The sequence below is a fragment of the Artibeus jamaicensis genome, unplaced genomic scaffold (genome assembly GCF_021234435.1).
Source record: "Artibeus jamaicensis isolate MK-2021 breed Jamaican fruit bat unplaced genomic scaffold, CSHL_Jam_final contig_558, whole genome shotgun sequence".
In the NCBI taxonomy this organism is placed as follows: domain Eukaryota; kingdom Metazoa; phylum Chordata; class Mammalia; order Chiroptera; family Phyllostomidae; genus Artibeus; species Artibeus jamaicensis.
In genome coordinates, this window is record NW_026521886.1 from 4,828,114 (window position 1) to 4,836,454 (window position 8,341).

At 40.9% G+C, this 8,341-nt stretch overlaps 1 pseudogene; it reads left to right on the forward strand.

Annotated features, from left to right (window-relative positions):
* The first annotated feature begins 868 nt into the window (after nt 1-868).
* LOC119041687 (60S ribosomal protein L21-like) lies at nt 869-1,351 on the forward strand (annotated as a pseudogene).
* Nucleotides 1,352-8,341: the final 6,990 nt, after the last annotated feature.

Consider the following 8,341-nt stretch of genomic DNA (forward strand, 5'->3'; position numbering starts at 1 on the left):
CACCTGTTGTGGCTGATTATGAGAATGAATGCACAAATGACAACAATCCTGTAGAGAAAAAGGGAACAGCACAGCTACTCTCTCAAAGGGAAAGTGTCTATGGATGCCTCAGCCACTCCCTCAAGAGGAGAGCGCCTCAACCCTTGCCGAAACAGGCTTTTATTGTTTTCCTTGGGTCTTACATCAGAGAAAGATTTATTACCTATTACATAGAATATTATTGTCTACATTTTAGGTACAATCAAGGAAATGAAAATAACATGCAGAGCGGAATGGCAATGAGCTGCACACACACACACACACACCCCAATTAATTTCTATTGCTGTTAAAATAACAATAAAATCCAGTAGAACTACTTGTTAAAGGCCGGTTGTTTGAAAAGATGAATAAAGCAATCAAAACTTTAGTATCAAGATAAAAAAGAGAAGACATAGAAAAAGCACTAGGAATGACAATGGGAACAAAACTACAATTAAGATTTTAAAATTATAATCAAAATTTGACATATAATTTATTAATAATTTTTTAATTGAATTGAAATGAATACTTTTAAAGAAAACACAAAATACTGAGCCCTGGCTAGTGTGACTTTGTGAACAGAGTGCAGGCCTGTGAACCAAAGGGTCACTGGTTCAATTTCCTGTCAGGGCACATGCCTGGGTTGCAGGCCAGATCCTCTGTAGGTGGTACACAAAAGGCAACCACATATTAGTGTTTCTCTCCCTGTCTCCATCCTTTCACTTCTCTCTAAAAATAGATAAATAAAATCTTTAAAATAACACACACACAAAATACTGAAATTGATTCAAGTAGAAGAAAAACTGCTTATTTTTGTCCAGAACCTCCATCTTCCAGTAATTCACCAACATGACTAACACAAAGGGAAAGAGGAGAGGTACCTGTTATATGTTCTCTAGGCCTTTTAGAAAACATGGAGTTGTTCCTTTTGCTACATACATGTGAATCTACAAGAAAGGTGATATTGTAGATATCAAGGGAATGGGCATTGTTCAAAAAGGAATGCCCCACAAATGTTACCATGGCAAAACTGGAAGAGTCAACAACATCACCTAGCATGTGGTGGGCATTGTTGCAAGCAAACAAGTTAAGGGCAAGATTCTTGCAAAGAAAATTAATGTACAAATTGAGCATATTAAGCACTTGAAGAGTTGAGATAGTTTCCTGAAATGTGTGAAGGAAAATGATCAGAAAAAGAAGGAAGCCAAAGAGAAAGGTACCTGGGTTTAACCGAAGTATCAGCCTGATCCACTTAGAGAAGCACGCTTTGTGAGAACTAATGGAAAGGTGCCTGAGCTGTTGGAACCCATTCCCTATGAATTCATGGCATGATAAGTGTGAAAAAAATAAAAGACTTCTATACTGATAAAAAAGAAAGAAAAGCTAAATACTAATAACAGTGGGGGAAATAAAAAGACAGTAAAAAATAATCTGCCCTTCAAAAGACATAAAGCTCATTTAGAATGAGTGTGCTCTAGCAAACCTTAAACATAAAAACTCTTGTAGAAAAAAGTTAGAAGTCATCCCAATTTACTTTATGAAGCTACTATAAAGTTAAAAAGAAAACATGAAGATAATAGAAATAGAAAAAACCCTAAGTCAATTTTATTGAACACAGATACAACTTTTATAGAGAAAATATGAGCAAGTTGATTGCAGCAATATGTTAAAAATATTGATATATCCTTGATGCGATACTAGCCAGCAGTGTCCATGGCATTATGGATGAGATACAAGACAAATTCACATGGACCACTGAGTCCTGTGAAGGAAAAGGGATGGCATGGCTACTCTCTCTAGGGGAGAGCATGCTGACCCCCTTGCCTTGACAAGCTTTTATTGGCTTTCTAATCATATACATCGAAGAAGGTTTTCATTCATTATACTTAGGTTTGCTTTAGATAATTACTTTTTACAGATAGCAACAGAAGGGATGTATTCCCACATACACAGGGAACTGATTACTTCTTACAATTTAACAAGGAAAAAATGTTGCAAATGAAAGGGAACGATAAGAGTAATAGGTCTGGTTACACTTTAGTCCTTGGGAGAATTAGCACAGATTTCAGGAACTTACTTTGGAGATATACAGTAAACCTTTGCTGCCTCCACTCAGGAGGGGAGTTTTAGCAAGAGCAAGTCACAAAGCAGCCTAGTTATAATGCAGGCCTGATTTCCTACAATCCATGGATGCCACAATATGCCTATTGGATTTTCAACAGGGCTGAGCTACAATTGTCATTGCCAGGCATATTGGTTCCCTACATGTCCTGATTAAGTAGGTTTTACCCTGGGGATTAAAAATTGGCTCAATATTAGAAAAAGCCACTAATTTCGTTATCTGCACTAAGAGTATTGATTTTAAAAACTTTTTAAAGAGATATCACCACCCCTCCCCCTCAGGAGTGTGGTTCCCTAAAGAACCATGGCATGGAAGGCTCATGCTCTTTTCCCTCTGCCATTAAAAACTATTTCCTAGATTTGGGCTGTTCCTAGGGAGCCAGAATGGAAAAATACATGAAGCAGAGCTGAAGCAGCTGGCCTGTGGCCACTGATTGTAATATGAATGAGAAATAAATGTTTGTTGTAGTAATAAGAAAATTAGCCCTGACCTGTGTGGCTCAGTTGGAGCATCCACCAGTAAATCAAAAGGTCTCAGTTTGATTCCTAATCAGGGCACATGACTGGGTTGCAGTTAGGTACTAGTCAGGGCATATGGGAGAGGCTACTGATGGATGTTTTTCTCTCTCACATTGATATCTCTCTCCCTGTCTCCCTCCCCTTCTCAAGAAGCTCTCCTTTCCTCTCTCTCTAAGAAAGCAATAAGGAAAAAAAATGTCCTCAGATGAGGATAAAAAGTTTTTTAACTTTTGTGCTTTAAAGTGTTACTGGAGAGAACTAAGTTTAATTGCTTACTTGTTGTGAGCTAAAAGACAATTCCAAGATGATTTTTTAAAATATATTTTATCGATTATGCCATTACAGTTGTCCCATTTCCCCCCTTCCCCTCCACCCTGCACGCCCCCTCCCACCCCCTTCCCCCCCCCTTAGTTGATGTCCATGTGTCACAAGTTCATTAGCTTCTACATTTCCCATACTATTCTTGCCCTCCCCTCTGTCTATTTTCTACCTACTGTCTATGCAACTTATTCTCTGTACCTTCTCCCCCCTTCTCCTCCTCCCACTCTCCTGTTGCTAACCCTCCATGTGATCTCCATTTCTGTGGCTCCGCTCCTGTCCACTTAGCTGTCCACTTAGTTTGCTTTTGTTTTAGGTGTGGTTCTTGATAACTGTGAGTTTGCTGTCCTTTCACTGTTCATATTTTTATCTTCTTTTTCTTAGATAAGTCCCTTTAACATTTTATATAATAAGGGCTTGGTGATGATGAACTCCTTGAACTTGACCTTATCTGAGAAGCACTTTATCTACCCTTCCATTCTAAATGAAAGCTTTGCTGGATAGAGCAATCTTGGATGTAGGTCCTTGCCTTTCATGACTTGGAATACTTCTTTCCAGCCCCTTCTTGCCTGTAAGGTCTCTTCTGAGAAATCAGCTGACAGTCTGATGGGAGCTCCTTTGTAGGTGACTGTCCCCTTATCTCTTGCTGCTTCTAGGATTCTCTCCTTCATTTTAATCTTGGCTAATGTAATTCTGATGTGCCTTGGTGTGATCCTAGTTGGGTCCAACTTCTTTGGGACTCTCTGAGCTTCCTGGATTTCCTGGAAGTCTATTTCCTTTGCCAGACTGGGGAAGTTCTCCTTGCTTATTTGTTCAAATAAGTTTTCCACTTGTTGCTCTTCCTATTCCCCTTCTGGTACCCCTATAATTTGGATGTTGGAGTATTTTAGGATGTCCTGGAAGTTCCTAAGCCTCTCCTCATTTTATTGAATTCTTATTTCTTCATTCTTTTCTGTTTGGTTGTTTCTTTCTTCCTCCTGGTCCACTCCATTGATTTGAGTCCCAGTTTTCTTTCCATCATTATTGGTTCCCTGTGCATTTTCCTTCATTTCACTTAGCATAGCCTTAATTTTTTCATTTAATTTGTGACCAAATTCAACCAATTCTGTGAGCATCCTGATCATCAGTGTTTTGAACTGTGCATCTGATAGGTTGGCTATCTCTTCATCGCTTAGTCATATTATTTTTGGAGCTTTGATCTGTTCTTCTGTTTCCACCTTTTTTTTTTTTTTTTTTTTTTTTTTTTGTCTCGTTGGGCCTGTTATGTACTGAAAGGTGGAGCCTTAGATGTTCACCAGGGCGGGCCAACCCAGTTGCTGAGTTATGATGCTCTATGTGCGGGAGGGGTCAGAGAGGACTCAATGGCTCTTGCTTTGCTCTCTGCTGGATTTCAGTCCCCTCTGCAGCTTCCATCAAGTAAACTGGGCCCTTGTGGTGCTGAGTCCTGGGTGGGTGGGTTTGTGTTTGTTCTAGAACCCTGTGGGTCTCTCCAGTGAACTCTCCTGTGAGGCTGGGAGTCTCTCCCGGCACCTTAACCCCCACAGGTGTTTTCAATCTGTGTTTTGAGGGTTTATTTCCCCGCACTGGGACCCCAGGTTGCATGGTCTGTCTTGCTCCCCAGTTTTGCCTAGTTTATCTGCATTCCAGTGTGGGACCACCAGTTCCACCAGCCACCTTGCACACCAGGCTGCACCGTGCCTCTCCACAATCTGCCGCCTTGCTGGGTCTGCCAGCTGCTGCCTGTGCACCTGGAGTCTGTCAGCTGCTGCCTTGCGTACCTAGGGTCTGCAAGCCACCACTTATTTGCTGAGACCCCTCTCCCTTGGCGGCCCGACTCTGCCCCTCCTACTGGTCTGGATGAATGTATCTATTTTAACACCTTGGTTGTTGGACTTCTGTACAGTTCAATTTTCTGTCAGTTCTGGCTGTTTTTTGTTTCTAAATTTTTGTTGTCCTTATTTTGGTTGTGTGAGGAGGCACAGTGTGTCTATCTATGTCTCCATCTTGGCTGGAAGTCCATTCTCCCACTTCTTAATTATTACTAAGTCTTGTCTAATCTACCTGCAGAATATATCTAAAATATGTCCACTTTCCCTATTCCGTGAGTCTAGACCACCACCATCTATAGGCTATTCCACAGACTTTCACTCAGCTCTTCCTCTTTTCTCTCTTCAATATGATTTACAGTGGCCAGATGTGATCATCCTATAAAATACATTGGGCCATGTTCCTCTCCTGCTCACAATCTTAAGGGCTGTCTATTATAGTTGGGCCTTATTAGGCCTGTGTGATATTACGATAAAATCAGAAATATATATTTTGGTCTTTGTCTCAGCTCCAGGTCAGGACTCCTAACATCCCTGTAATTTTCTAAGTGATAAGAACCATAGAAATGTCTTTTGTTGTAATACTTGGTTTTGACCGATTCCTGAACCAGCTCTGAAAACAGCTCTGGAGTAGTAAAGGTGATGTCTTTTGTTATTTAAATCAATCCTCTTCCAACCACATCTGAGTTTATTTTTAAAAAGGTGACTTTAGGAAAACCTGTAAGAATGGGGGCCAGATGCCAGGGGAACCAACCCTGTGATTTGAGGGTTGAAACTTTTAGCCCCAGCCCCTGGATTCTGGGGAGAGGGGCTGGAGTTTGAGCTCCTCACCAATGAAGAATGATTTAATGATCATGTCTACCTAATGAAACCTCTATAAAAAAGCCCTAACTGAAAGGCTTTGGAGAGTTTCTGGGTTAGTGAAGAACACCTTCACATTCAAGGAAAGTACTGTATCTCAAATTCTCTAGGTGAGGTGGGATCAGTAAGAAATTAGGAAAATTCCTTCACAAGTGCAATGAGGAAATTGAGACAGCTGATTTAAAAGTGGCCTTATCCAGCACCCTGACACACCTGTTTCCTCCTTTGCGTGACCACTCCCTTAAGCATTAAACTCTCAGGGCAATGAGATTCTGATCTGCATCAAATAATCTTAGGAACAAAGCCTTAGGTCTATTGACCACAGAGACAGTTTTGGTTAAACTAGTGATAAAGTCTAGGCCTCAGTTATTTTTCAATACCAGGCCCAGAAAAGCAGTAAAACCAGATGAAGTGATGCCATGGCTGGCATCAGGATGACATGTAATGACCAATGACCTGCTACCCTAGCACCAACCAATCAGTAAAGACTATGACCCTGACACAACAAACTCTTTTCAATGAATTAGTATGTTATAGGACACACTTAGACAGCTGATGAATATTCTATTGAGATCCTCCTCTGAGACTGCCCCTAAAATTCATGTCTTTAGAAAACAGATAAAAACCATTAAGACAAATGACCCAGTGCATATGTTTGCTCTCTCTCTCTCTCCTCCTCCAGCATGGCCATGATGTCCCCGGCTTCTTTCCTAAGGCACTTCTCCAAGGGGCCTGCCTTGATTTCCCTCAATAACTTGTTTCCTAAGTCCATGCACTCAGCTGGCACACTTGTTCTGTGTCTGTGACTTTCTAAAGGGCCAAGACAGCCACACCTAGGCTTGACTCTCCCTCACATTTCCAAAAAGCCAAGAAAAGACAACTCCACCTTGGCTCACTCCCGTTGCTGACTTTTCCTCTTCTATCTTAAGCCCTTCCTTTATTTCATTGTCCCCAGCTTTAGTCAATGTACTCCAAAATCACCTGGACTCATATTGTGAAATCTTTCCTGCATGAAGTCAAGAACCAAGAACCCAAAATGTCACTAACATAGGGGCAGAAGAAGCTCCTATGCAGGACATCACTCTATGTATCACTTCATCTGTATTCTTTTAATATGTCCTTAAAGTAAATCAATAATAGTAAGTAAAATGTTTCTCTGGGTTCTGAGTCTTTATAGCAAATTATCAAACCAGAGGAGTTCATGGAATCCTCTATAGTCAAATCTGATAGATGTGGGTGACCTGGGTACCTACTACTGTAACTTGTGTCTGAAATGGGGGCAGTCCTTGAGGATTGAGCCCTTAACCTGTAGGGTCTCCTGGTAGTGTCAAACCTGATGTAAACTATGAGATGCCTGATCTGTGACCATAGAATTGTTTGCCTGGTATGGAAAACCCACAAATATGTCTGAAGTGTTCTGAACATAGAACAAAAACCTTTCCTCTCAGCCTGCAAACCTAGCATGGTCTGGTTCTACCCAACTCGGCCTTCACCTTTTGCTCCTAGTCTGCTTCAGCCACATCCACCCTTGCATTGGCTACTTTCTTCCCTGTCTTCTTCATGAAGATTCCACCTCCAGAAGGGTAACTTCCTCAGTCATTTCTGCCCCATTCATTCCCATAGTATGGGACTGCTTCCTCATTGTCTTCCTTCCCTTCATTGACTGTAGTCTACCCCAGCCCCCAACCAGACAGAGACCATGTCTGATTTGTCCCCATTAGGGCCTGGGACTTATTAGACTCTCAGGATGGATTTGTGGAACTGAATGAGGCAATGAGACATATTCATCAAGTATCTTCACAGCTTTCATAGAAAGGGCTCATCTTGGAAAGTTCTAGAAGGGAAAACTTGGACAAGAGATCTTTCAAGCAGACATTTCTGCTAAATTGCAGGTATTGAGTGGGCCAGAAAGTTTTTTTCCCTCCCCACAAGATGGCTCTAGTAGTGTTTAGTTGTCTTTAACTTCATTCAAAACAATTTTGTTAAGACTGTATTGTTACAGTTCTCACATCAGTGTGCTTTAAAAAAATCAAAATTGGTAAATTTTTGCAGTCATTTTAACACTGAAGACGGAAGAAAATAAGCAACATTTTCAGCATATGCTTTATTTCCAAAAAGGTAAAAATGCAACTGAAATGCAAGATTTGTGCAGTTGTATGGAGGTGCTACGACTGATCAAACATGTGAAAAGTGGTTAGTGGTTTCATCCTGCAGATTTCTTGCTTGAAATATCAAGACCAGTTGAAGTTGATAGCGATCAAATTAAGACACTAATTGAGAACAATCAATGTTATACCACACAGGAGACAGCTGACATACTCAAAATATACAAATCAATAGTAATTGGTGAAAACAAAAAATGTGTCTTCTTTTATGGAAAAAACCAAAGTTTTTGGCCAACACAATTTAAAAAAAACAACCTGGCTGGTGTGGCTTAATGGATTGAGCACTGGCCTGCGAACCAGTCACCAGTTCAATTTCCAGTCGGGGCACATACCAGCACTGCAGGCCAAGTCCCCAGTAAGGGGCATGCAAGAGGCAATCATACATTTATGTTTCTTTCCCCCTCTCTAAAAATAAATTAGTAAAGTCTTAAAAAAAAACCAACCCGGAAACATTTGAAACTGTGTGTCCACCCATTCAAGAGAGCAGCTGATCAAACCTTGGCATTTCCAGG